Raw genomic sequence first — 18,079 nt, forward strand, 5'->3', positions numbered from 1 at the left:
GACACCAAGAAAAAGCTGAATAAATGCCCAGACGCCAGCAGCAGAAGATAACTGTCCACGCTCAAAAGATTGAGAATATGGCCCAATCAAAGGAACAAACCAATACCTCAAATGAGATACAAGAGCTGAGACAACTAATGCTGAATATACGAAAAAAATGGAAAACCGCTTCAAAAACGAAATCGATAAATTGAGGGAGGACATGAAGAGGACATGGGCTGAACATAAAGAAGAAATAGAAAAATTGAAAAAACAAATCGCAGAACTTATGGAAGTGAAGGATAAAGTAGCAAAGATGGAAAAAAAATGGATACCTACAATGATAGATTTAAAGAGACAGAAGATAGAATTAGTGATTTGGAGGATGGAACATCTGAATTCCAAAAACAAACAGAAACTATCGGGAAAAGAATGGAAAAATTTGAACAGGGTATCAGGGAACCCAAGGACAATATGAACTGCACAAATATACGTGTTGTGGGTGTCCCAGAATGAGAAGAGAAGGGAAAAGGAGGAGAAAAACTAATGGAAGAAATTATCACTGAAAATTTCCCAACTCTTATGAAAGAACCAAAATTACAGATCCAAGAAGTGCAGTGCACCCCAAAGAGATTAGACCCAAATAGGCGTTCTCCAAGACACTTACTAGTTAGAATGTCAGAGTTCGAAGAGAAAGAGAGGATCTTGAAAGCAGCAAGAGAAAAACAATCCATCACATACAAGGGAAACCCAATAAGACTATGTGTAGATTTCTCAGCAGAAACCATGGAAGCTAGAAGACAGTGGGATGATATATTTAAAATACTAAAAGAGAAAAACTGCCAACCAAGACTCCTATATCCAGCAAAATTGTCCTTCAAAAATGAGGGAGAAATTAAAACATTCTCAGACAAAAAGTCACTGAGAAAATTTGTGACTAAGAGACCAGCTCTGCAAGAAATACTAAAGGGAGCACTAGAGTCAGATACAAAAAGACAGAAGAGAGAGGTATGCAGAAGAGTACAGAAAGAAGGAAAATCAGATATGATATATATAATACAAAAGGCAAAATGTTAGAGGAAAATATTATCCAAACAGTAATAACACTAAATGTCAATGGACTGAATTCCCCAATCAAAAGACATAGATTGGAGGAATGGATTAAAAAACAGGATCTTTCTATATGCTCTCTACAGGAAACACATCTTAGACCCAAAGATAAACATAGGTTGAAAGTGAAAGGTTGGGAAAAGATATTTTATGCAAATAACAACCAGAAAATAGCAGGAGTGGCTATACTAATATTCAACAAATTAGATTTCAAATGTAAAACAGTTAAAAGAGACAAAGAAGACACTATATACTAATAAAAGGAGCAATTAAACAAGAAGACATAACAATCATAAATATTTACGCACCGAACCAGAATGCCCCAAAATACGTGAGGAATACACTGCAAACACTGAAAACGGAAATAGACTCATATGCCATAATAGTTGGAGATTTCAATTCACCACTCTCATCAATGGACAGAACATCTAGACAGAGGATCAATAAAGAAATAGAGAATCTAAACATTACTATAAATGAGCTAGACTTAACAGACATTTATAGGACATTACATCCCACAACAGCAGGATACACCTTTTTCTCAAGTGCTCATGGATCATTCTCAAAGATAGACCATAAGCTAGGTCACAAAGCAAGTCTTAACAAATATAAAAAGATTGAAATCATACACAACACTTTCTCGGATCATAAAGGAATGAAGTTGGAAATCAATAATGGGAGGAGTGCCAGAAAATTCACAAATTCGTGGAGGCTCAACAACACACTCCTAAACAACAAGTGGGTCAAAGAAGAAATTAGCAAATACCTCGAGGCGAATGAAAATGAAAACACAACATACCAAAACTTATGGGACGCAGCAAAGGCAGTGCTAAGAGGGAAATTTATTGCTCTAAATGCCTATATCAGAAAAGAAGAAAGGGCAAAAAATCAGGAATTAACTATCCATTTGGAAGAACTGGAGAAAGAACAGAAAGCTAACCCCAAAGCAAGCAAAAGGAAAGAAATAACAAAGATTAGAGCACAAATAAATAAAATTGAAAACAATAGAGAAAATCAATAAGGCCAGAAGTTGGTTCTATAAGAAAATCAATAAGATTGATGGGCCCTTAGCAAGATTGACAAAAAGAAGAAGAGAGAGGATGCAAATAAATAAGATCAGAAATGGAAGAGGAGACATAACTACTGACCTCACAGAAATAAAGGAGGTAATAACAGGATACTATGAACAACTTTACGCAAATAAATACAACAATTTAGAGAAAATGGACGGGTTCCTGGAAAGACATGAACAACCAACTTTGACTCAAGAAGACATAGATGACCTCAACAAACCAATCACAAGTAAAGAAATAGAATCAGTCATTCAAAAGCTTCCTAAAAAGAAAAGTCCAGGACCAGACGGCTTCACATGTGAATTCTATCAAACATTCCAGAAAGAATTAGTACCAACTCTTCTCAAACTCTTCAAAAAAATCGAAGCGGAGGGAAAACTACCTAATTCATTCTATGAAGCCAACATTACCCTCATACCAAAACCAGGCAAAGATATTACAAAAAAAGAAAACTACAGACCAATCTCTCTAATGAATATAGATGCAAAAATCCTGAATAAAATTCTAGCAAATCATATCCAACAACACATTAAAAGAATTATTCATTATGACCAAGTAGGATTCATCCCAGGTATGCAAGGATGGTTCAACATAAGAAAATCAATTAATGTAATACACCATATCAACAAATCAAAGCAGAAAAATCACATGATCATCTCAATTGATGCAGAGAAGGCATTTGACAAGATTCAACATCCTTTCCTGTTGAAAACACTTCAAAAGATAGGAATACAAGGGAACTTTCTTAAAATGATACAGGGAATATATGAAAAACCCACAGCTAATATCATCCTCAATGGGGAAAAATTGAAAACTTTCCCCCTAAGATCAGGAACAAGACAAGGATGTCCACTATCACCACTATTATTCAACATTGTGTTGGAGGTTCTAGCCAGAGCAATTACACAAGAAAAAGAAACACAAGGCATCAAAATTGGAAAGGAAGAAGTAAAACTATCACTGTTTGCAGACGATATGATACTATACGTCGAAAACCCGGAAAAATCCACAACAAAACTACTAGAGCTAATAAATGAGTACAGCAAAGTAGCAGGTTACAAGATCAACATTCAAAAATCTGTAGCATTTCTATACACTAGCAATGAACAAGCGGAGGGGGAAATCAAGAAACGAATCCCATTTACAATTGCAACTAAAAGAATAAAATACCTAGGAATAAATTTAACTAAAGAGACAAAAAACCTATATAAAGAAAACTACAAAAAACTGTTAAAAGAAATCACAGAAGACCTAAACAGATGGAAGGGCATACCGTGTTCATGGATTGAAAGACTAAATATAGTTAAGATGTCAATCCTACCTAAATTGATTTACAGATTCAATGCAATACCAATCAAAATCCCAACAACTTATTTTTCAGAAATAGAAAAACCAATAAGCAAATTTATCTGGAAGGGCAGGGTGCCCCGAATTGCTAAAAACATCTTGAGGAAAAAAAACGAAGCTGGAGGTCTCGCGCTGCCTGACTTTAAGGCATATTATGAAGCCACAGTGGTCAAAACAGCATGGTATTGGCATAAAGATAGATATATCGACCAATGGAATCGAATAGAGTGCTCAGATATAGACCCTCTCATCTATGGACATTTGATCTTTGATAAGGCAGTCAAGCCAACTCACCTGGGACAGAACAGTCTCTTCAATAAATGGTGCCTAGAGAACTGGATATCCATATGCAAAAGAAGGAAAGAAGACCCATCTCTCACACCCTATACAAAAGTTAACTCAAAATGGATCAAAGATCTAAACATTAGGTCTAAGACCATAAAACAGTTAGAGGAAAATGTTGGGAGATATCTTATGGATCTTACAACGGGAGGCGGTTTTATGGACCTTAAACCTAAAGCAAGAACACTGAAGAAGGAAATAAATAAATGGGAGCTCCTCAAAATTAAACACTTTTGTGCATCAAAGAACTTCATCAAGAAAGTAGAAAGACAGCCTACACAATGGGAGACAATATTTGGAAACGACATATCAGATAAAGCTCTAGTATCCAGAATTTATAAAGAGATTGTTCATCTCAACAACAAAAAGACAGCCAACCCAATTACAAAATGGGAAAAAGACTTGAACAGACACCTATCAGAAGAGGAAATACAAATGGCCAAAAGGCACATGAAGAGATGCTCAATGTCCCTGGCCATTAGAGAAATGCAAATCAAAACCACAATGAGATATCATCTCACACCCACCAGAATGGCCATTATCAACAAAACAGAAAATGACAAGTGCTGGAGAAGATGCGGAGAAAGAGGCACACTTATCCACTGTTGGTGGGAATGTCAAATGGTGCAACCACTGTGGAAGGCAGTTTGGCCGTTCCTCAAAAAGCTGAATATAGAATTGCCATACGACCCAGCAATACCATTGCTGGGAATATACTCAAAGGACTTAAGGGCAAAGACACAAACGGACATTTGCACACCAATGTTTATAGCAGCGTTATTTACAATTGCAAAGAGATGGAAACAGCCGAAATCTCCATCAACAGAAGAGTGGCTAAACAAACTGTGGTATATACATACGATGGAATACTATGCCGCTTTAAGACAGGATAAACTTATGAAGCATGTAATAACATGGATGGACCTAGAGAACATTATGCTGAGTGAGTCTAGCCAAAAACTAAAGGACAAATACTGTATGGTCCCACTGATGTGAACAGACATTCGAGAATAAATTTGGAATATGTCCTTGGTAACAGAGTCCAGCAGGAGGTAGAAACAGGGTAAGATAATGGGCAATGGGAGTTGAAGGGATACAGACTGTGCAACAGGACTAGATACAAAAACTCAAAAATGGACAACACAATAATACCTAATTGTAAAGTAATCTTGTTAAAACACTGAATGAAGCTGCATCTGAGCTACAGGTTTTTGTTTTGTTTTGTTTTGTTTTGACTTTACTATTATTACTTTTATTTTTGTCTCTATATTAACATTCTATATCTTTTTCGGTTATGTTGCTAGTTCTTCTAAACCAATGCAAATGTACTAAGAAATGATGATCATGCATCTATGTGATGATGTTAAGAATTAATGATTGCATATGTAGAATGGTATGATCTCTAAATGTTGGGTTAATTTCTTTTTTTCCGTTAATTAAAAAAAAGAAAAAAAAATAGGCTTCTGCTTCCCAAAGACAAACTTACTAGTACTCAAGTAGTTCCGCTTAAGAATTCTTTTAAAAGATTATTGAAGCAGTAACAGAAATAACAACAAAAAGCATATAAGCAATGGAATTTTTAAATGTCATGCAACAAAATTTATATATTAAATGTTAAAACATATGAACTGACAGTTGAATCTGTTCTCTTATCAATGCACTCCAGTAAAGCTGTTAATGAACAGAATTTCCCTTGGAAAAGTGTAAGGTAAAGGCCTGGTTATTTGGAGTCAAATAGACATGATTCAGATCTTTGCTAGTGTTCTCACTAATGGTGGTTTTAGGCATATTGCTCTGCCTAGATTCAGTATAGTACCTGTAAATTTGGCATAATCATATATATATTATAAGGCTATGGAGCTTATTGTGATATTAAGTATGTGAATTTCTATGTAAATTTCTTAGAACATTGGTATTCTTTATGAACTAGTTACCAGCAAGTAGGACCTGTGCTCAGGAGGATCTGTCCATTATAATGTCTTACTTTGCCAGAGCTTCTATGACACATACTGATAGGTTTAAACCACTGGAATTTTATGTATCATGATTTTGGAGGATAGAATTCCAAAGTCAAGATCTTGACAAGCTATGTTTTCCCCTGGAGTGTGGAGCATTCTGGCACTGGTTCATCATGACCTTTCGGGTTCATTGGCTTGCATTTCTGCCTCGATCACATGACTTTGCGTTCTGGCTCATACTGACTTCTGGTTTCTTTGGAGTGACTGCATCTGAGATTCCTTTTCCATATAAGTATCCAGTTTTATGGAGTAAGGCCTCCACTAATTTAATTTGGCCTCATTAAATAGGATCTTCAAAAATGTTATTTACAAATGAAGTATTAATAACATCTTCAAAGTTCCTATTTACAAATAGGTTCATACCCACAGGAATGTAGATTAAGATTTGAACATGACTTTATAGGGAACATGATTCAATTTCCAACAGTTATCAGCTCTGTTTCCCATTGATTATTTCTATGGAAAGAACTGGATTAAAACAACAGCATCTGAGGATGGCCCAAGGAGCCATTAGGGGCCCCTAAGACACTTTCAAAGGATTCACAAAATTCTGCCTTTTCCAACTGGGTAATCTCTAGTTATCTTCTGACACTTCAACTAAAAACAGCATCATGCAACAGATTTAATGTAAAAGTAAATACAAAAATCCAGATGTCTTTTATCAAGTCAAAGTTATTTGCAAAAATGTAAAACAATGCCACTGTTCTCATCAATTTATTTTTGTTGTCATTTCATAAAATGTTACTGATATTAATATATGATAGGTTTATTATAATTTTAATTAATTAGTAAGGATTTAATAATTCCTCCCTTTTAATTTCTAGCAAAGTTATTACCAAATTTAACCTAAACAAAGAAAAAATACATCTGGGACTTTTAATAGTTTTAGGAGAATCCAGGGTAAGAAAAAATTTGAGAACTGCAGATCTAATGGGCTATTCTTCAGTATGCACAATAACCATGTAAAATAAGTTTAGGTTGTGATTCCTTCTCTTAGGATAAAAAAGTGTGGTGTGTATGTGTATAAACATATGTATTATATGATATATGCACGTAATATATATCTGTGCATATATCATAAATCATGCATTTATTTTACTTTGTTAAAGAATAAACACTTTAATTGTAAAAAAAACAAAAAAAATTAAAAAAAAGAATTAGTGATTGTACATGTAGAATGGAATGATTTCTAATTGTTTTGTTTATTCTTTTTTTAATTAATAAAAAAAAAAAAAGAATGAAAGAAGACCCATATCTCACACCCTACACAAAAGTTAACTCAAAATGGATCAAAGACCTAAACATTAGGTCTAAGACCATAAAACAGTTAGAGGAAAATGTAGGGAGATATCTTATGAATCTTACAATTGGAGGTGGTTTTATGGACCTTACACCTAAAGCAAGAGCACTGAAGAAGGAAATAAATAAATGGGAACTCCTCAAAATTTTTTTTTGTGCATCAAAGAACTTCATCAAGAAAGTAGAAAGACAGCCTACACATTGGGAATCAATATTTGGAAACGACTTATCAGATAAAGGTCTAGTATCCAGAATTTATAATGAGATTGTTTAACTCAACAACAAAAAGACAGCCAACCCAATTACAAAATGGGAAAAAGACTTGAATAGACACCTCTCAGAGGAGGAAATACAAATGGCCAAAAGACACATGAAGAGATGCTCAATGTCCCTGGCCATTAGAGAAATGCAAATCAAAACCACAATGAGATATCATCTCACACCCACCAGAATGGCCATTATCAACAAAACAGAAAATGACAAGTGCTGGAGAGGATGCGGAGAAAGAGGCACACTTATCCACTGTTGGTGGGAATGTCAAATGGTGCAACCACTGTGGAAGGCAGTTTGGCAGTTCCTCAAAAAGCTGAATATAGAATTGCCATACGACCCAGCAATACCATTGCTGGGAATCTACTCAAAGGAATTAAGGGCAAAAACTCAAACGGACATTTGCATACCAATGTTTATAGCAGCGTTATTTACAATTGCAAAGAGATGGAAACAGCCAAAATGTCCATCAACAGACGAGTGGCTAAACAAACTGTGGTATATACATACGATGGAATATTATGCAGCTTTAAGGCAGGATAAACTTATGAAGCATGTAATAACATGGATAGACCTAGAGAACATTATGGTGAGTGAGTCTAGCCAAAAACTAAAAGACAAATACTGTATGGTCCCAATGATGTGAATCGACACTCGAGAATAAACTTAGAATATGTCATTGGTAACAGAGTTCAGCAGGAGTTAGAAACAGGGTAAGATAATGGGTAATTGGAGCTGAAGGGATACAGACTGTGCAATAGGACTAGATACAAAAACTCAAAAATGGACAGCACAATAATACCTAATTGTAAAGTAATCATGTTAAAACACTGAAGGAAGCTGCATCCGAGCTATAGGTTTTTGTTTTGTTTTGTTTTGTTCTTACTATTATTACTTTTATTTTTTTTCTCTATATTAACATTCTATATCTTTTTCGGTTATATTGCTAGTTCTTCTAAACCGATGCAAATGTACTAAGAAACGATGATCACGCATCTATGTGATGATGTTAAGAATTACTGATTGCATATGTAGAATGGTATGATTTCTAAAAAAAAAAAAAAAAAAATGGACAGCACAATACTACCTAATTGTAATGTAATTATGTTAAAACACTGAATGAAGCTGCATCTGAGCTATAGTTTTTTTTCTTATATATTTTTGTATTTTTTATTTTTATTTTTATTTTTTCTCTATATTATCATTTTATTTCTTTTTCTGTTGTCTTGCTATTTCTTTTTCTAAATCGATGCATATGTACTAAGAAATGATGATCATACATATATGTGATGATATTAAGAATTACTGATTGCATATGTAGAATGGAATGATTTCTAAATGTTGTGTTAGTTAATTTTTTTTTAATTAATTAAAAAAAAAAAAAAAGCTGAAGAACTGAGACACAGAGAGCTGGAGACTGTCCAGCTGGTACAAACAGCCTCACACACCCCTTTCCAAACAGAGCCCTAGAGCCCTCAGGAGTGCACGATGGGGAGACCAGGACTAGGAACTCTCTACCTCTGTGTCCCCACAGCCCCCGCACTGCACCTCTACAATCCCACGACACACACCCCATGATCAAAGGCACCAGCATAGCATACCCAACCTGCGCCTACACCTATACCACAACACATCACCACACTGTTGTGTCCCACTCCGCACCCCGCATTCTGCTCCACACCCATTCCACAGATACAAAGCTTTAGACTACTGAAGGAAATCAATTTACAAAGTAAACCAATCAAGATATTTACATGCTATGAAGACAACAGAAGATCACTAAGCATATCAAGATGCAGAAAGATAAGCCCAGTCTAATAATCAAATTAAAACACTGGAGGAGACACAGACTTTGGTACAACTAATCAAAGATGTGCATTTAACCCTACTAAATAAAATAAATGGGATGGTGTGGTAGTTTGATTCAGTTGTCAACTTGGCCAGGTGAAGGTGCCTAGATCTAACTGCTGTAGACATGAGCCAATGGCGTGTGAACTTCATCTTTTTCTGATTACATCTGCAGTCGGCTAGGAGGTGTGCCTGCTGCAATGAATGATGTTTGATTTAACTGGCTGGTGCTTAAATGAGAGAGCTCAACATAGCACAGCCCAAGCAGTTCAGCATACCTCATCTCAGCACTCACAGCTCAGCCCAGGCCTTTGGGGATGCAGAAAGAAATCACTCCAGGGGAAGTTGTTGGAACTCAGAGGCCTGAAGAGAAGGCCAACAGAGATCACCCTGTGCCTTCCCGCGTAAGAAAGAACCCCAGTTGAAAGTTAGTTCTTCAGAGAAAAGGAAGCTAACAAAATAAATCCCCTTTTATTAAAAGCTAATCCGTCTCTGGTGTGTTGCATTCTGACAGCTAGCAAACTAGAACAGATGGCTAATGACATAAAGGAGATCAAGAAGACACTAGAAGAGCATAAAGAGGAATTCTGAAAGAATAAATAGAAAAATAGCAGATATCATGGAGATTAAAGATGCCAAAGACCAAATAAAAAATATACTTGAGACACACAACAGCAGATCTGAAGAGGGAGAAGAAAGAATAAGAGAACTAGAGGACAGGACAACTGATTTCAAATACTCAAAACAATAAATGGTAAAAAAGATGGAAAATTCTGAATTGGATCTCAGGGAAATGATGGACAAAACAAAGCACACAAATGTAGTTTAAATGGGAAGATGGTGAAGAAAGGAAAGGAGAGGTTGGACCAGTTTAAAGGTCAAGAGAAGAAACAAGGTTAGGTGAGAGATATCTATGTATGTAATGAGAGATTCCTGTTCTCAGACTTTTAATCCTAGGTCAAAGGACTTGCTTGGAACATCAGATCCCTCCTTTTCTGGATTAAACTAGGCCTACCACGCACAGTGTATGTGTATGTCTGTGTCCAAGGATGGATGTATGAAGCAAAGACTAAAATCCTTAACCTTTCAAAATTCCAGACTTTTCCTGCTTAGCTTCCAGAGAGACCATAAATCAAGGCTTCTTTGTGGCACCTGGAGCCAATGTCCTACCCTGCTGCAGTAGTGACTATAGTGTCACAGTAGCTAAAGGAGAAAGAGGGTTTTGTTTACATCCTGTGGGATCACTGCAAACTTACCTTACTGTGCTAAAATAGGACAAATGCAATAGAACGTATTGGGTGATGTTCATCTGATTCTGGGTTCTTGTCTCCCCCAAATGCTGTCCCCCTCTAGTTAATGTATTTGTCTGGGCTTTGCAGAAGTTCACAAGTCACTGATTTGGTGATTGTTAGGTGGCATAATTTGTGTAAATGTAATGTGTTGGTCTTTCTCCATGTTCTTTGGGTTTTTTTATTGTTTACAAACTTCTTTTCGGGTGTTGGAAGAAAAATAGCCAAAGCATCTTTGACAGAAGATTCTGCACCAGGCAAAAGGTTCTGAAACATGCTTTGGGGGCCTCTCTTTGAAGTGGGGATCCTGAATCATCCTTTCTTTCATGTTTTCCTATTTTGGACTAGACCTTCTGCCTAAAAATTTACTCCACCGCCCCTCTCCAGCTCCCCCTCCCCAAACCCCCATACACACTGAGTTTGGCAGGTATCCCTACAACTCTTCAATGACTTTTGCAAAAAACCTGAAGAACCTAAAAACACACCATCCCTTATTCCCAACCTTTTAAGTTAAGACCATTCCTCGATGTGATTCATGCCAAAAGATTAACACTGCAGTACTTGGACTGACCAAACTTACTTTATCACCAATCCTAGGATAGACAGAAACAATGGGGCAAGGGTGTTTCCATGTAAAAGTGGAGGTGACAGACCAAGAAAGAGAAGATCAATGTATATCCAAATCACTCAGCAACTTTTATGCAGGTGCATGAAACTTATGTCAAAGTGGTCACAAGATTGTTTAATAGGAGACAGAAGAATTAATTTCATGTTCACTGCTAGAAACCAAAGCTTTGTGTGGAATCTTGAATTTATGGGGAAGAAGGGAGGATAGAAACACATGTACCCGTCCTTTCCCCAATCCCTTCCCCTCATTCCTCAACTTCAGGAGATTGAGCCCCCTTGGGTTTTGGTGACCCTATCATTGGGGTATGGTTTTTTGATGGCTGATTTTGTACAGGGTACTTTCCCTTCTGCCATCATTTTGTAACACGCTAACCCACTCCCCTTTCTTGTTTTTCCTTGGGATAACACAAGGACTAAATAAAGACTTATTGAAACTGAAAAATAAAAATAAAAAAGAAGTAGTTAACAGTGTTTGCATTTGTATAACCTACGATACAGAGCAAACATCTTTCTTATGGTTGGTAAATTCTCATACTCCTTTCTAGGTTTGGATCACCTTCCATACTTTATGCTTTGCACTTTCAGTACTTCTGAAGTTTCCTTTAATGTGAAGTTTTGGCTGGTGTCACTTCCTCTGGGACATCTTCACCTTTCCACTGCAAGTAGTTTCCTCATTGATGTTGCCTTCAACTTCACTGGATTCCTCTGGCTGCATATCTAGAGTCTTTAGAAAGGCAGCAATTTTAATATTCCCACAGATAACTATTACTTCTACAAATATTTATGTTTGAGTTAAGTTTCACTTTTAGCATTATCACTTACTGTTTCTCTGCAAATTCCATGTGCTGATTACACATTTTTATAAAATATCATGTGTTATTATCACTGGGAGACAAGGAAGAAATGCAATTCTATGGTCTGTTGTTAGAATTTGAACCTAGTAACATGTGAAGTGACCAATCACTGACAGACTAGGAAAGAAGGGCTGCGACTGGTTACTGAGAAAAATGCACACCCATTATTTACCTAGTGATCTGGGGACTGAAGATCCAGCAACGAACGTAGTTTGTACTTTATGTAATTACTCCAAGTTAATAAACTCTAATCTGAACTGTGTTGTTGAGGGACTGGTTTTATTTAACTAACTCATGGTAACTAAAATTCATGCCTATCAAAACCATGCAAAATGAGGACTGCCTCGAGAGTTAGCAATCTGCTATAACCTATTTATAAAACTCTTCTAAGTAGGTTATGTGAACAAAATACTTTTGGAAGGAGCATCTTTTTTTATACTCACAGAAGCTGACATACATTTCCATAAATAAAAATAACATCCCTATCCCAACTGAATCATTTCGAGAACAAAGTTAAATATTTAAATAAAGAGAAGCAAAAAAAAAAAAAAAAAGGAACTGGAAAGGTATAAAGAAGCATTTAAAATGTTATGAGAAATTTAATAGCATCACCATAAATTTTTCTAAAAGATATTCCATAAAATCATGGGCTTATATCCTAGTTTTAACTTATTAGTTGTAAGACACTGAGATAAAATACTAATATCTATTAGTTGTAGGACACTGAGATAAAATATTAATATCTCTAAGATCTACTTTCTTCTACTGTAAAGTATGGGAAACAACCACATAAAATGTATGGCCAATTATAAATGTTTAGTTCTAATCATCATCAAGTATATTATTTATTTCTAAGAGAAACTGACATTTTAAACTTGAAAAGACGATCCACCTAAAACATTTATCTTTAACTTGTTTTTGTGTACATGCATGTGTGTGTTGAGTTTGTAGGTTTATCAACAAATACTGGCCCAAATTCTTGGCTATAATAAAAATTACTATGCAATTAGCTATTTAGTGATTACTGTGGGATTTACGTCTGACAAGCACCCCTGGCCTACAGAACCTGCACATTCAGAAAAACATTGCAAGAGCCTGGGAGATCCTGAAGTTTGAATGTGCTTTCCAACCTACACACAGATCACTGCAGAGAACAAAAGGCTCAAGTTATCTCAGCACAATTTGTGATCAATAATTGGGGGAACACTAAGGTATGCAGAAACAAAGGCAACCCCTAGGAAGCTAGGCTTAAAATAAAAGCAAATAAAAAAGGGTGGGCTAAGGTGGCTCAACAGGCAGAGTTCTCACCTGCCATTCCAGAGACCCGGGTTCGATTACCGGTGCCTGCCCATGTAAAAAAAAAAAAAGCAAACAAAAACACGGAGCTGAGACATCAATGGCCACACACTGCAAAGGAAATGAACATCACAGATTTAGACCAGTGATAAAACCTGAACTGAATGCACAGCCCAGCTATTTTATGACTGAAAAGTAAATAGCAGCAGGCAGATTAGAAAAGACCAGAATTCAGACTACTAATGAACTGGTGGTGAGCTCACCTTTTTTCCTCCCAACTAAAATCCCCCAACCAACACAGAAGTGGCCACCAGGGAACAAACAGGGAGCACTCCAGGAGAAACTCTCTAAATTTTGGATCTTTGGAAAGGGATCTCCTAATGCTCAGAGTGTTCCCTAACGTCAATTCCCAAGCAACCTTGCGGTGACAACAGCATTAGCAGGCATAAGGGGAACTCAAAGAAGCCAAAACTATGAGGGAGAGGCATCATTCTTTTCCGATCCGTGAAGTTGTGATCGAGGGAAGGTGGAGCCAAACACCAAAGATCTTTTCTCTTTGTCCCCTTACCACAGGACCACAAACACAATTGTAGAAAAAATAAATTACAGATACTCATGTACCTACCATCCAGATGTAACACATTAAAATTTTGTCACACTTGCATTAGCTTACTGACATACTATGACCTAGAATATATGCCTATATAAAAAAACTGAAACAAAAATTTCATGAAATAGGGCTTCACTTCAAGGCCACTCTCCTGCCCCACCTGGGCTCTGTAGGCAGTGGGGGAGCCAGCAGCCACCCGGAGCCGGAGGTGGTGAGCCAAGCGTTAACCTGTGCATGGCGCTGCTGAGGAGCAGCATGGGAAGAGGGGACAGCATCCAGTGCAGGGTCCGGTCTCTCAGCCGGCCGGTATGGCTACGATAGCCAAGCTCTTCGAGGAGCCTTTTGTGGCAGATGAGTATAATGAATGTCTTGTATGGAGAACCCCAGAAGGAGGTTCTAGAGGGGGAGCAGAAGCTTTTGTAAATAATATTCAAGAACTCCAGATAATGGATGAAAGGATTCAAAGGAAAGTAGAAAAACTAGAACAACAATGTCAGAAAGAAGCCAAGGAATTTGCCAAGAAGGTACAAGAGCTCCAGAAAAGCAATCAGGTTGCCTTCCAACATTTCCAAGAGCTAGATGAGCACATCAGCTATGTAGCAACTAAGGTCCGTAACCTTGGAGACCAGTTAGAGGGGGTGAACACACCAAGACAACGGGCAGTGGAGGCTCAGAAACTGATGAAATACTTTAATGAGTTCCTAGATGGAGAATTGAAATCTGATGTTTTTACAAATTCTGAAAAGGTAAAGGAAGAAGCAGACATTATTCATAAGTTGCACCTAATTGCCCAGTAGTTACCTTTTGATAGATTTTTAGACGTGAAATCAAAGATTGCAAGTAAGTATCATGATTTAGAATGCCAATTCAGGAGGAGTTTACCCCTGCTCAAAGAAGAGGCGGAATCTCCAGAATGAGATAAGTAGCAGCTGTTTTACTTCATTTTAAGGGTTATTTCCATTGTGTTGATGTTTATATAAAGCAGTGCCAGGAGGGTGCTTTCTTGAGAAATGATATATTTGAAGATGCAGGAGTACTGTGTCAACAGGTGAACAGACAAATTGGACTATCTTTAGTAATTGGATTATCTTTAGTAATCCAGAAACAGTACTGGCTAAACTTATTCACAATGTATTTGAAATCAGATTGCAGGGTTTTGTGAAAGACCAGCTAGAAAAATATAGAAAGTCTGATACAGAACAGTATCTCAAAAATCTCTATGATCTGTATACAAGAACCACCAATCTTTCCAGCAAGTTGATGGAAGGTTTAATTTAGGGACTGATAAACAGACTTTCTTGTCTAAGCTGTTCAAATTCATTTTCATTTCTTATTTGGAAAACTATATTGAGGTGGAGACTGGTTATTTGAAAAGCAGAAGTGCTCTGACCCTTCAGCACTATTACGATTCAAAAAACCATCAAAAGAGATCCATTGGCACAGGAGGTATTCAAGATTTGAAAAAGAGAATTAGACAACATACCAACTTACCACTGGGGCCAAGTATTGATACTCATGGGGAAACCTATCTATCCCAAGAAGTGGTGATTAATCTTTTACAAGAAAACAAACAGGCCTTTGAAAGATGTCATAGGCTCTCTGATCCTTCTGATTTACCAAGGAATGCCTTTAGAATTTTTACCATTCTTGTGAAGTTTTTATGTATTGAGCATATTGATTATGCTTTGGAAACAGAACTTGCTGGAAGTTCTTCTTCAGATTCTAGAAATGCAAATCTCTATTTTTTGGATGTTGTGCAACAGGCCAATACTATTTTCATCTTTTTGACAAGCAGTTTAATGATCACCTTATGCCACTAATAAGCTCTTCTCCCAAGTTATCTGAATGCCTTCAGAAGGAAAAGGAAATAATTGAACAAATGGAGATGAAATTGGATACTGGCATTGACAGGACATTAAATTGTATGATTGGACAGATGAAGCATATCTTGGCTGCAGAACAAAAGAAAACAGATTTTAAACCAGTAGATGAAAACAATATTTTGATCCAGTATACAAATGCTTGTGTTAGTCTGTACTTATGGAAGAAAACAAGTAGAGAAGATTAAAAATTCCATGGATGGAAAGAATGTGAATAGTTTTGACGGAACTTGGAGTACATTTTCATCGACTTATTTATCAACATCTTCAACAATGTTCCTATAGTTGTATGGGTGGCATGTTAGCAATTTGCGATGTAGCTGAATACAGGAAGTGTGCTGTGCTGGTTTGAAAGGAAGTATGCCCCCTAAGAAAAGCCATGTTTTAATATAAATCCCATTTCTTAAAGGTAGAATAATCTCTATTCAATACTGTATATTTGAAACTGTGATGAGATCATCTCCCTGGTTGATGTGATTTAGTTAAGAATGGTTATTAAACTGGATTAGGGGATGACATGTCTCCACCCATTTGAGTGGGTCTTGATTAGTTTCTGAAGTCCTATAAAAGAGGAAACATTTTGGAGAATGAGATATTCAGAGAGAGCAACACTACAAAACAGAGAGTCCACCAGCCAGCGACCTTTGGAGATGAAGAAGGAAGACACCTCCCGGGGAGCTTCATGAAATAGGAAGCCAGGAGAGAAAGCTAGCAGATGACGCCATGTTCGCCATGTGCCCTTCCAGCTGAGAGAGAGAAGCCCTGACTGTGTTCGCCATGTGCCTTCTCACTTGAGAGAGAAACCCTGAACTTCATCGGCCTTCTTGAACCAAGGTATCTTTCCCTAGACGCCTTTGATTGGACATTTCTTTAGACTTGTTTTAATTGGGACATTTTCTCGGCCTTAGAACTGTAAACTAGCAACTCATTAAATTCCCCTTGTTAAAAGCCATTCCGTTTCTGGTATATTGCATTCCGGCAGCTAGCAAACTAGAACATGTGCCAAAGACTTCAAGATTCCACGGGGTATTACAACTTTTTGATACTCTGCATGCACTTTGCAATCTCCTGGTAGTTGCTCCAGACAATTTAAAGCAGGTCTGCTCAGGAGAACAATTTGCTAATCTGGACAAGAACATACTTCACTCCTTTGTACAACTTCGTGCTGACTATAGATCTGCCCACCTCGCACAACACTTCAGCTGAGGTCGAATTTACAAAGGAGCTATGTTGTAATTTGGTGGGCTTCAATTGATAGAAAGCACAGGAGATTCCTTATGACACAGCCAACATTTTATGGAATAATGACTATTTGGAAGAAAAACAGCAGCCATACTTACCCTTGAAATTTATTTGAAATTTGGACACCACTAGCTATCTTTCGCTTTTTCCCCTAAAGCTGAATTTTCATTCCATTCTTGAACTTACCAATTTTCAAATTCTGTGAAACTACGTGTCACTGTTTACATCCTGGAAAATGTTGGTGTCAGAAAGCAAATGAATATTACCAGTGTTTCGTTCGTGTTCCTTAGCATATTTCATTAGAATATTTCACCATCCCATTTTGCATTACTAATGGGCAAAATACTACAAACTGCATTTATTATCCTTCAATTTTTAACGACCTTTTCAGCACTGGTAATTGTTGTTCAAGTTATTTTAAGTTTTCCTAAAGAACTTTTTGCCTCTTTCAAAAGATTAACAATTTCAGCATAATTTTCATAGGTGTGTGATTGTTTTTTCCTGGGGTGCAACAATGACACCATCCCAAGAGAAATGTTATAAACTAAACTAAAACAATGAAATGTCTTATGTAGGTAGTAGGGGTGGATCAGAATATATACCTGCTTTTTAGGTAAAACTTAAGAAAAGTTACTATTTCTTATTTGGCAAGTGGATTTTAAGCCAACTCTAAAAAATAAATAGAACAATCTTATTTTATATTTCACTTAAGATAAGGTGGAAGACCTTAATTAAAGGACCATATTTATTCATTATTTTAATATTATAAGGGAAGTAAAAAGTTGAGGTATAGTTCAAATGGTAAGTATAATGGTGAAAAATATTGATAACACTTAGCAACAATGCAATCCTTTAAAATTTGTATCTTAATGCTAAACTTGAATAAGATGGTATGACTAAACATGCAGGAGGTCTTCTATTTAAGAGGAATTGGTATTAATAGATAACATACATTCTAAGTTTGGGGGTGAGCTTCACATGGCTGGTTGCTTTTC

At 36.7% G+C, this 18,079-nt stretch overlaps 1 protein-coding gene and 1 pseudogene across 4 annotated transcripts in view; one reads left to right on the forward strand and one right to left on the reverse strand.

Annotated features, from left to right (window-relative positions):
- LOC143668139 (methionine aminopeptidase 1) overlaps positions 1-18,079 on the reverse strand; it is a 136,316-nt gene that overhangs the window by 76,719 nt on the left and 41,518 nt on the right. The gene's annotated exons all lie outside the window — the stretch shown is intronic.
- LOC143668140 (exocyst complex component 5-like) lies at positions 14,259-17,048 on the forward strand (annotated as a pseudogene).

The sequence above is a fragment of the Tamandua tetradactyla genome, chromosome 24, assembly GCF_023851605.1.
Source record: "Tamandua tetradactyla isolate mTamTet1 chromosome 24, mTamTet1.pri, whole genome shotgun sequence".
Taxonomy (NCBI): domain Eukaryota; kingdom Metazoa; phylum Chordata; class Mammalia; order Pilosa; family Myrmecophagidae; genus Tamandua; species Tamandua tetradactyla.